Source organism: Herpailurus yagouaroundi, unplaced genomic scaffold, assembly GCF_014898765.1.
Source record: "Herpailurus yagouaroundi ecotype Mexico unplaced genomic scaffold, PumYag 77, whole genome shotgun sequence".
Classification (NCBI taxonomy): Eukaryota; Metazoa; Chordata; class Mammalia; order Carnivora; family Felidae; genus Herpailurus; species Herpailurus yagouaroundi.
The window spans coordinates 40868187-40881055 of NW_024412388.1; the positions used below are offsets into that span (position 1 = coordinate 40868187).

The 12869-nt window shown below is 36.7% G+C and overlaps 1 protein-coding gene and 1 pseudogene across 1 annotated transcript in view; one reads left to right on the forward strand and one right to left on the reverse strand.

The window, feature by feature from the left end:
• The window catches only part of FAF1 (Fas associated factor 1), a 529666-nt gene that overhangs the window by 485165 nt on the left and 31632 nt on the right, over positions 1–12869 (reverse strand). The gene's annotated exons all lie outside the window — the stretch shown is intronic.
• LOC121027942 (uncharacterized) lies at positions 12463–12611 on the forward strand (annotated as a pseudogene).

The following is a 12869-nucleotide window of genomic DNA, read 5'->3' on the forward strand; positions in this document are numbered from 1 at the left end:
CATTAACACACACACACACACACACACACACACACACACACACACACAAAATGATAGGGATATGTCAGAAGGATGCAGTATCTCATTAAAAGACCTCCCTCAAAACTGGAGCATTTGAGCAACAAAATAAATTAAGTCTTAATGGATTATAACCCAAAGTATAAAATAAATATCTCTGAGTACTAACACACACACACACACACACACACACACACACACACACACACACACACACACAAATAAATAAGAGGCAAACCTCCCACGCAGAATTCCAAATAATTTGCGTATATACTCAGCCTTCACAAAGGTAGAGTATAATTCCTTACATGTGGGATGACTTCCTTTCAAAGAGTACAGTATATAAATGGGAGGGGTGCTCTATCCCAGCCAGGTGACCAAGGTCAAGGTCAGTATTAACAATGCTAAGTCATACATTGTGATGAAAATGGTAATTTACTTCTGTGGTTTTCCTCCCAAAAAACCATTACCTCACTCTAATCAACATCAGACAAATCCCACCTGAAGGACAACCTGACAGGTAATCTTGAAAACTGTCAAAAGCATCAAAAACAAGGAATGCTTGAGAAAGTATCACAGTAAGAAGAGCCTGAGAAGACAACTAAATGTATTGCAGCATCATTTATAGAACAGAAAAGAACATCAGTTAAAATACTATATATTACAAAAGATCTACGTAATAAATATTCTAGTTACACTGTTACCTCTTTATATCGATATATAACAGTTGGGCTTTGAAAGCACCCTCCTGGACTGGAAGAAATGCTTCCTCATTTTAATTAGCTGTTTCCCCCCTTCAATTTATTAATGACTAACAAAAATGGCTGTGCTCTTTAGACAAAATGAACGTAATAAATCAAGTATGAAAGTTGTTTTGATGAGTTATAAATGTTATAAAATTAATAATCAAAGTTATCTGCTTCCCTAAGTATTATTCAGGGAATTAATTATTTCTCAAAGCTACGATTCTAGTCAAATTATTCATAGCCTTTTGAGTCAGACATAGAGGTGTCTGCTCTAGGTGGTTTCTTCTCTTTCACCCTAAGACCCAGAGATAAGACATGAAAATTAACTATCAGAACTCAGCAACTAACACTCAACTGATATAATTCTCAAACTAGGGGAATGAAGCCAATGGAGAACACTCAAAATCAATTTGGCATTCCCAGCATAAAACTCTTACCCATTTGGAGCTAACAAGTTATTTATTGTAAGCCAAGCAATTTACATTCTCATTAAATCTTCCCAACAACCCTAAAAAGTGGATACCATTATGCCCATTTTAACAATGAGAAACAAGTTTCAAGGACGTTAGGATAGTAAATTTCATGTTTTGTGTTCTTTATCACAATTTTTTTTAGATTACAGGGGTGGGGGAGGAATGGTGGCAGTGGTGAATAAGTCAGAATTGAAAAACAGCTCTATTCACATTTACACAAATTGAATACAATATTTTTGAGACACTGTAAGATTTTCAGAATGTGCTGTCCATGGGTTAGAAATGTGGGTCTAGAATTTTAATTTTGGTAGTCATCAGCATATGGGTAAATAATTGAAGCCACTGGCGTGGGTGACATTACCCAAGGAGAGCAAGTAGAGGGCTGAGAATGGAACTGTATTCATTTCCTACTATTACTGCTGTTAACAACAAATTATTATAAAACTTAGTGACTTAATATAACACAAATTTATTATCCTACAATACTGGAGGTCAGATGTCCTAAAACAGGCTTCTTCACTTCTGGAGGCTTTGAGAAAAAAAAAATGTTTACTTGTCTCTGGAAGCTACAGGCTTCTGGAGGTTGTCCTCAATCTTTGGCACCTAGCCTTGCATTCCATACCCTTTGTCTCTCTGCTTCTGTCAAGTCACCTTCTCTAAATTGTCCCTCTTGCCAAACTCGTATAAGGACCCTGTGATTATATTGGGCCCATCTGGATAATGCAGCATTTCTCCACCTAAATACCCTTAATTTCATCATATTGAAATTAAAAGCAGCTTTTGTCATGTAAGGAAACATATTCATAAATTCTTGAAATTAGGATATAAACATCTTTAGGAGGCCATTATTCTTCCTATCACAAGAACCCTGAGGAAAACTGAAGATAAAAGACATTTTAAAGGCCTCTTTGTTTATATTATTAGAACAATCATTCTCCCACTCTTTCAGATACAAACTTTAATCACCTTTGAATCACTTCTTACATAACTTCCACTTCCTTTCCTATTCAATCACATAATTTCAATCACTCTTTCTTAGTGATGTATATGAAATTCACATCCATTTCATTCCATATCACTATACTTGTTTAGATTCCCAGTACCTAGTATTTGAAATATAATAGTGTTATATAGTATTCTCTGTGTGTTTTGTATTTTCCTCTTTTGGTCCACCAGTATCAGATTAATCTTTGTAAAATTCTGCTTTGACCACTTCACCTCTTCTATTTAAAAATCTTCCATGGTAGGGGTGCCTGGCTGCCTCAGTACAGCAATGTGACTCTTAATCTTGGGGTTGTGAGTTCAAGCCCCACGTTGGATGTAGAGATTACTAACAAAATTAAAAGTTTTAAAAAAAACTTCCACTGTATTCAAAGCCCTCTATAGTCTGGCTTCTGCAAACCTATTCCACTTGACTACAGTTGACTCTGTCTCCCAACACATGACATATATATGAACCCTATGATATCCATTTTGATTTTCCTATCTGTATTCTTGTCTATCCCTTCCTTCTTTAACCTTATCTTTAAAACTGAGCTACCATTTGTCCATCATTATGTAGCTCTCTTCCTAACTTCTACAGTATTTAGAATATACATGACACTTAACAATATAATGTATATGCAATAGGATGTATATGGAACATTATAAACTTTATTTCTATGTATATAGCATGGTGGTTTCAGATGCTATTTTCTCAAATTAAATTTTCCCAACCAGTTCCCTTTCCACTTTAAATTACCAATTGAGTTATCTTGTTTGAATATTACTAAGCTACTCAATAGGAGGAGATCATGATTTACCCCCAAGGGGTGATACAGCTAAAGAATGGAGGAGGAAGCAGAAAAAAGATGGTGGATCTGAAAAAGAGTACGAGGTAGTCTGAATCCACATTCTTTAACAAGCAAGAAAATGTTATTTTTATATTTGTTGCATGACCATCTCTATGGATAGCTGGGGCTTCATCACCATACTGAAATCCCCTCCTAGAGGACTGCCCACTGAACAGGAGTACTCATAGCTTCAAGAAGCTTCATGATGCAGTGCTGGTAATGGGATGTGGGCTATAAAAAGATGTAGATAATATATGAGGACACTGTCCTACTTCTGAGGAAAATCCCAAGGGATGAGATTATAGCCATAGCTACTACTCAGAGAAAAAAGTGGGGCACATCTTAGAGCCTATGTCACCAAAGAGAGGGAGCACCTCGTGAGTTAATTTGGTTTTCACAAGACAATGGAAGTAAAAGGCTTATACAAGTATAATCATATTTTGTCTATTCTTTCATATATTGTTTTTCTATTATTGCTGCTGTTGTTAAGGTGCTGGTAATTATACTAAACCAATGATAATCAAAAGGAACTTAATATTTCTCAGTCATACAGAAATGAGGCTATTACATTTGCCACATGATGTGCTGTGGAAAGAATGTGACAAGGAGAGAAGACTATAAAGTTAGTCTTTATTTACCTAGTGATTTAGAATTAGGAAATAATGGTGCCTGCCACTTGTGAATGGAGCTCTTTTTGGTTTTTCCTACTACTGATGAGTGTCGAAGACCAAAAAAAAAAAAAAAAAATTATTACACATTTGTAACCAAGTAATTTATCCTAGAAAATGTTCCATGGTCCACTTGAAAAGAATGTATATTTTGTTGCTTTTGGGTGGAATGTTCTGTACTTGTCTCTTAGGTCCATCTAGTCTAACATATTAAGGCCAATGTTTCTTAATTGATTTTGTCTAGTCTATCCACTGATGAAGTAGAATATTAAAATCCCCTACTATTACTGTATTGCTATTTCTCCTGTTAATAATCTTTGCTTTATGTCTTTATATTTATATTTTTATATTTACATATTTATACTTATATCTTTGTTCCTATTGGACTGATGCTTTTATCATTATATAATGACCTTCTTTGTGTCTTATTAAAGTCTTTGCCTTAGAGTCTACCTTATCTAAGTATAGCAACCCTGGCTTTCTGTCTCCACTTGCATGCAATATCTTTTCCTATCCCTTCACTTTCAGTCTGTGTCCCTAAAGCTGAATAAGTCTCCTGTAGGCAGCATATAGTTGGATCTTGTTTTTGCATCCATTCAGTGACTCTATGTCTTTTGATTGGAGAATTTAGTCTATTTACATTTAAAGTAATTATTCAGGTACAGACTTACTGCCATTTTGTTGTTTTCTGGCTATTTTGTAATTCTTTTGTTTCTTTCTTCTTCTATTGCTCTCTTCCTTTATGATTTGACTATCTTCTCAACTGGTATGCTTAGATACCTATTTCTTTGTATCTACTTCAGGTTTTTGCTTTCTGTTTACCAGGAGGCTTTCATAAAACATATTTGTAACAGTCTATTTTAAGTTGATAATAACTTAAGTCTGAATGCATTATAAAGCTCTACATTTTTACTCTTTCCCCCTCCCACATTTTATGTTTCTAATGTCACAATTTATATCTTTTCATCTTGTATTTCCATTAAAAAACTACTGTAGGTATAGTTCCTTTTTCCTATTTTTGTCTCTTAATCTTCATGCGAGATTTATAAATGATTAACCCTCCACCATTACATTAGCCTGAATTTAACCATCTATTTACCTTCACCAGTGAGATTTATACTTTAATATGTTTTCCTGTTACTAACTGGCTGTCTTTTCACTTAAAGAAGTTCCTTTAACATTTCTTGAAAGGCCTATCTACTGCTGAAGAATTCCTCCAACTCTTGTGGTCTGAGAAACTCTTTTATCTCTACAATTCTGAAGAACGGCTGTGCCAGGGAGTGTTTTACTAGTTGGCAGTTTTTCTTTCACCACTTTGACTACATCATGCCACTCCCTTTTGGACTAAAAAGTGCTGAAAAATCTGCTTACAGTCCAATGGGGAATGTATATAACAAGTTGTTTTTCTCCTTTTACTTTTCTCTCCTTACCTTTAACTTTGTGTTAAATTATTATGTGTCTTGGTGTAAGTCTCTTTGGATGATCTTACTTAAAACTCTCTGGGATTACTCCATCTGGATGCCTGATTGCTTTCCCATAAGTTTTCTGCTTGTTTGTCTCCCTCTCTTCTCTTTCTGAGACCCTCATAATGTAAATATTGATTTTATGTTGTCCCTTAAGTTTCTTAAGTTATCATCACTCTTTTTCATTCTTTATTCTTTTTGACCCTCTGACTGGATGAATCCACCACCGTGTCTTCAAATTTGCTGCTTGCTCTCTTCCACTTCATGTATTTCTGAATCCCTCTATCGAATTTTTCATTCCGTTGTTGTATTCTTCAGTTCTTTGATTTCTCTTTGGTACTTCCTTTTATTTTCTCTTTGTTGAAATCCCCCCTTTGTCATGTGTTGTTTTCCTGACCTCAGTAAGCATCTCTATGACCATTATTTTGAATTCCTTATCAGGTAAAGCACTTATCTTTGTTTCATTAAGATCTGTTCCTGAGGTTATATCCTTTTCTTTCACTTGGAATATACTCTTTGGTTCATTTTCCTTGCCTCTCTGGATTGGTTTCTGTGCATTAAATGAAACAGTCACCTTTTCCAGTCTTGACATAGTGGTCTCACAGAGAAGATAAGCTTTATGTTTCAATCCTGCCCTAGCTCTTGGTTGTCTCTCAAACCTTTAGGATCATCTAAGGAGACATCTTTGTTCTTAGTGGCTCCCAGTAGCTGAAGGTGTGTGAAGAACTGTCAGTATCCCAAAGGGGAGGGTCTCAGCAGCCACATGGAGGCTGATTAGAAACCAGATCCTCAGGCAGCAGCTGTTAAATATATCCCCTTCAGGATATATAAATATACCCAGTAAATATATCTCTTTTAGGAAAAGACTAGAGGATAGGTACATGTGTCTGCACTGGGGTGATACCCAGTTAAGAACTGTTTCTTTGCTACCATCCCATGTGACCCATGAACACAAGCTCTGCTGGCCACCAGAGCCAGGCTATCATCATAGGTGTCTCTGGACAACAGCCACAAAAGCTGGGTGCCAGATGAGCACACAAGCTCCTTGCATGGATCCACCAGTGATCTGGTACAAGGCAGAGGGGTAAGCATGAAGATGGCACTCACTGGCTTCCCCATTCTCTAAAGAGTAATGCAGTTGGCTCCTTGATATGTGTTAAAATAAAAGCCTACCCCTCAGGCTGTAGTATTATGTATGATAAGCAAATAGGTCTCCTTCACAGAAAGTCTAGGCATTTCTATCTGCTGCCTCAGCACTGTGACCTGGAGGAATGCTGGTTGAAAACTGTTTTTGTTTGTTACTGTCAGATGTGACTCATGAATGCAAGCCATGCTGGCTACGAGAGCCAGGCGATCAAGGGGCATCCCCTGATTTGCAGCTGCAAAAACCATGCTGCCAGATGTGTGCATGAGCTCCTTTCTAAAACACCAAGGACCTGGAGTGGGGCAGAGGAAGAGCAGGAAGATGGTGCCTGCTAGCCTCTGTGGTCTCTGGAGAGACCCCTAGGGAGGCAGTTAGTCCCTAGATAGGTCTTAAATTAGAAACCTACCCCTCAGACTGAAGCTTCTAAGATAAGGAAATAGGGCTCTTTCGTGGAAGGCCTGAGCATGTTTCAGTCTGCTACCTGTGTTTTTGGCCCTGGGGGGTTAGCCACAGTGAGTCAACAAAAGCCCTTCAAAAACTGTCTCTGAGTTCACTATAGCCTTGTGGGTCTCATGGACACAAACCCATTTTCTCAAAGCAGGATGTTTTAAGGGCACATCCCTCAGGTGGAAGTCTTAAAAACTGAGGCACCAGATATGGGCTCCAAAACCCTTTTCTTGTCAGGGAAAAGCTGGGACTTCTTCATTTCTCCCCCAGGTGTGTTGCTAACCAAGGGCAGGTTTTATGGTTAGATTGTGTCTCAGGCTCTCCTAACCTTTTTGATGAATTTTATCTCATTTGCCCAATGAGTAGGAGTCACTCAGCTCATTTATGGATTTCTTTCAAAGGAAATTTTTCCATATATGGCTGTAGATTTGATGTGTCCATGAGAATAGATGATTTGAGCTTCCTATGACACCGTCTCACTGGCAAACTACATACCAATTCTAATCTTCATGAAGTAGATAAATATTGCACAGAGGGAAAAACTCCATCTATAGTTCTATCCAAGATATTGAGAAGATATATACATATTCCCCCCATCCCTAGTTCGGAGAATGGTTGTCAGAGAACAAGATTGCTTTAACACTTAGAACATTTTTCCAACCTTGACCTAATTCCTCATTCTTTCTCCCTACCACAGTGCCTCTTAGAAAGAACACTTACAAGTCAACAAACTTTCAAACAAACAAAAAAATAAAATAAAACAAAACACTTTATAACTAGTAAGTTTCATACACTATTGGGGGGAATTTTAAAATGGTAAACCACTTTGAATAACCACTGGGAACTTTCCTAAATAGGTAATATGTTACCTTATGACCTAGAAATGCCACTTTTTTTTAATCTTTATTTATTTTTGAGAGAGAGAGAGACACTGAGTGCAAGTGGGGTAGGAACAGAGAGAGAGGGAGACACAGAATCTGAAGCAGGCTCCAGGCTCCAAGCTGTCAGCACAGAGCCCGACACAGAGCTTGAACTCACAAACTGCAAGATCCTGACCTGAGCCGAAGTTGGACGCTTAACCTGACTGAGCCACCCAGGCGCCCCCTAGCAATGCCACTCCTAAATATTTATTCAAGAGAAGTAAAAATTTTCATAAAATGAAATATCCACAGATTTATATAAGAATGTTAATATCAGCTTTATCCACAAGAGTCAAAAAGTAACCAACCCAAATATCCAGCAACAAATGAATAAATGAATTGTGATATATTTGTACAACAGAATACTACCTCAGTAGTAAAAAGGAATGCATTTCTGATTCATGCATCAACATGGATAAATCTCATAAACGCTATGTTGAGTACAAAAAGGAAATAAGAAAATATATGCTATATGATTCCATATACATGATATTCAAAAGCAGAAAAAACTAATCTATGGTGACAGAAATGAAAACAGCAGTTGCTTCTCTAGAGGTTGGAGAAATGACAGGAAAAGACATGAGGAAAATTTTAGGGTGATAGGAATGTTCTGTATCTTTTTTCTTCTTAGAGAGAGAGAGAGAGAGTGAGCAAGCAGGGGACAGAGGCAGGGGAAGAGAGAGAGAGAGAGAGAGAGAGAGAATCTCTCTCGGGCTTAATCCCATGACCCTGTGATCATGACCTGGGCCAAAATCAAGAGTTGGGACACTCAACCAACTGAGCCACCCAGGTGCCCCAGGAATGTTATCTTAATTGGAGTTATGATTTCATGAATATACTTTTGTTGAAATTTTTAAAACTGTACTCTTAAAATCTGTGCATTTTATTTTATAAAAAGTATACCTCAACAACAACAAAAACAGGTATGTAAAAACATTAACGAGTGACAGGTCTCCCCAACTTTATTTCACTTCATGCCTCCATTTATCCATTCAACAAATATTTATTGAGCATCAACTGTGTTCTTGATCCAAGAGACACAGTGAATAAAAATACGGAAAACTCTGCTCTCATTACACATGCATTGTAAAAGGGCAATACAAACAACAAACAAGGTAAGTATTTTAAATACACATATTTAAAGACTGTGATAAATTAAGGACTAAAGCAGGGAAGGGGGAAATGAAATGTTGGGAACATTCTATGAAGCCAGCATTACCTTGATTCTAAAACCAGACAAAGACCCCACTAAAAAGGAGAATTATAGGATAAATAAAATAAAAAGCACTGAGAAATAAAATCTAGGGAGAGAAAATTGCAGATAATGTAAAACAATTGGGGAGAGAAGAGAGAGGAAAGCATATGCGAAAAATGAAACTGATAAGCTTACCTCAATATTTAAGGTTTCTTCTTTTTTCAATTTTTCTACTCTCATATGCACATGGAATTCATGCTCAAATGAACTTTATTAGAGAAAAAACTGAGAGCTTTACCCACTGAGATCAGGAACACAACACAGATGTCCACTCTCACCACTGTTGTTCAACATAGTACTAGAAGTCCTAGTCTCAGCAATAAGACAATAATGACAAAAAAAAAAGGCATCCAAACTGGCAAAGAAGTCAAACTTACACTCTTTGCAGATGACATGATACTCTACACGGAAAACTCCAAAGCCTCCACCAAAAGACTGCCATTGCTGATACATGAACTCAGCAAAGTAGGAGGATATAAAATCAATGTACAGAAATCAGTCGCATTTCTATACACCAATCATGAAACAACAGAAAACAATATCAAGGAATCGATCCCATTTACAATTGCATCAAAAAACATAAAATATCTAGGAATAAACCTAGCCAAAGATGTAAAATATCTGTATGTTGGAAATTATAGAAACCTTAAGAAAGACACTGAACAACATACAAAGAAATAGAAAAACATTCCATGCTCATAGATCAAAAGAACAAAGATTATTAAAATGTCAATTCTACCCAAAGCAATCTACATGTTCAAGGAAATCCCAATCAAAAGAACACCAGCATTCTTCACAGAGCTAGAACAATCCTAAAATTTGTATGGAACCACAAAAGACCCCAAATAGCCAAAGGAATGTTGAAAAAGAAAACCAAAGTTGGAGGCATCACAATCCCAGACTTTTGCCCGTATTACAAAGCTGTAATCATCAAAACAGTACAGTCTTGGCACAAAAACAGACACACAGATCAATGGAATAGTATAGAGAATCCAGAAATGGACCCACAAATATATGGCCAACTAATCTTTGACAAAGCAGGAAAGAGCATCCAGTAGAAAAAAGGTCTCTTTAGCAAATGGTGCTGGGAGAACTGGACAGCAACATGCAGAAGAATGAACCTGGACCACTTTCTTACACCATAACAAAAATAAACTCAAAATGGAGGAAAGACCTAAATATGAGACAGGAAACCATGAAAATCCTACAGGAGAATGCAGGCAGAAACCTCTTTGACCTCGGCCACAGCAACTTCTTACTAGACATGTCTCCAGCAGCAAGGGAAATAAAAGCAAAAATGAACTATTGGGACCTCATCAAGATAAAAAGCTTCTGTACATTGAAGGAAACAGCAAAACTAAAAGGTAATTGATGGAATGGGAAAAGATATTTACAAATGACATGTCTAATAAAGGGTTAGTATCCAAAATCTATAAAAAATAAAAAAAAAAACTTACTAAGCTCAACTTCCAAAAAACAGATAATCTAGTGAAGAAATGGGCAGAAGACATGAATAGACACTTTCTCAAATGAGATATTCAGATGGCTAACAGACACATGAAAAAACGTTCAACACTGCTCATCATCAGGGAAATACATATCAAAACCACAATGAGATACCCACCTTACACCTGTCAGAAAGGCTAAAATTAACAACTCAGGCAACAAGAAATGTTGGCAAGGACGTGGAGAAAGGAGAACCCTCTTGCACTGTTGGTGGGAATGCAAACTGGTGCAGCCGCTCTGAAAAACAATGTGGAGGTTCCTCAAAAAATTAAAAATAGAACTACCCTAGGACCCAGCAACTGCACTACTTTCAATTTATCCAAAGGATACAAAAATGCTGATCCAAAGGGGTACATGCACCCCAATGTTTATAACAACACTATCAACAATAGCCAAATTATGGAAAGAGCCCAAATGTCCATCAACTGATGAATGGATTAAGAAGGTATGGCATATATATACAATGGAATATTACTTGGTGATCAAAAAGAATGAAATCTTGCCATTTGCAATAACGTCATGGAACTGGAGGGTATTAAGCTAAGCAAAATTAAGTCAGTCAGAGAAAGATAAATATCACATGATTTCATTCATATGTGTAATCTGAGGAATTTAAGAGATGATCATAGGGGAAGGGTAGGAAAAATAAGATAAAAACAGAGAAGGGGGCAAACCATAAAAGACTCTTAAATACAGAGAACTGAGAGTTGATGGGGGTGGAGAAAATGGGCATTAAGAAGGGTACCTGTTGGGGGCGCCTAGGTGGCTCAGTCAATTAACCATCAGACTTCAGCTCAGGTCATGATCTCATGGTTTGTAAGTTCGAGCCCCACACAGGCTCTGTGCTGACAGCTCAGAGTCTGAAGCCTGCTTCAGATTCTGTGTCTCCCTCTCTCTCTCTCTGCCCCTCCCTTGTGCTCTCTCAAAAATAAACATTAAAAAAATTTTTTTAATTAAAAAAAAGGGGGGCACTTGTTGGAATGAGCTCTGGGTGTTATATGTAAGTGATGAATCACTGGATTCTACTCCTGAAGCCAAGACTACACTATCATTTAAGACTGAAAAGAATACAGGGACACTCAGGTGGCTCAGTCGGTTGAGTGTCCAACTTTGGCTTAGGTCATGATCTTGCAGTTGGTGAGTTCAAGCCCCACACTGGGCTCACTGCTGTCAGCACAAAGCCAGTTTTAAATCTTCTGTCCCTCTCTTTCTGCCCCTCCCCTGCTCACATGCTCTCAAAAATAAATTTTAAAAAAAGTTTTTTAATTTAAAAAAAGCCTGATAATATAAAAACATAAACATATTCACTTTTATTTTTTCAATAGAAAAATAGAGGACTTTTTTAATGTTTAAAAAAAGGGCGAGAAAGACAAAAGGGAAAAGAAAATAAGCTAGAATGCTTTGAATATACTTTGATGCATAGATTTCAGTGTAACCATGTAAATATCTTACATTATTATTTAACTACAATGACAAAAGATGTTTAAAGGATTCTCAAAGATTGAGTAACAGTGACTGGATTTATCCTCTTGTCTGATGAAACAAATTTAAAAATCAGACAAAATATGTGACACAGAGATCCAGTCAACTCAGGTATCCAAGTAAACTAAACTTTGGCAATTATTTCTGATACTTGAGGTCCTTTTCTCTCTACTTTCCAATGAAATCTGGGCATTTATTAGACTATATAGAATGATTATATAATCATTTGTTTCTAAATCTCTCTTCTATCCTACTAGATTTCTGAAATATAGGAACCATGTCTTAGACATCTTTTTAGCCCAAGCACATAAATAATATTTGCTCATATCTAATGCATTTTCTAGCTACTCCCACCTTTTATTCAAGTTAGTTCCTATGTTTAAAGTGCCTTTCACATCTTTTCTATTACTCAAGACACCTCATTCTGTAAAACTTTCCCTTCCCTAACCATCCTTAGCCTTAACCCCTAAAAAAATTACTTATGTTTTCTTAGAACTGTATGCGTATCATCGCTTCTCGGCCTTTTGGCTAAGATCAAGTGTAGAACTGTATGCGTATCTCAAAATTCCTGAGATATATATACATATATAATAATTAGCATACTATATCCTAATCATTTGCTTATATATTGTCTTCTCAAAGATATGAGTAAACATTTACTCATTTTTGTAGCTCTAGTCCCTGTAACTAACTCTAGTATAATTCGTCATAATAAATGCCTTTCAAAGGAATTAAATAACACATCTTTTGCATATTCAGGAATTGTATCACTGTGCGTGCACTAGCAAAAATTCTGGTCTTGTAAGAAAAAATTGTTGGAATATTTGGATACCTAATAGAAATTACAATAAACAAACAAACAAATAAATAAATAACTAAAATTGCAGGGGTGTCTGGGTGGCTCAGTCTGTTAAG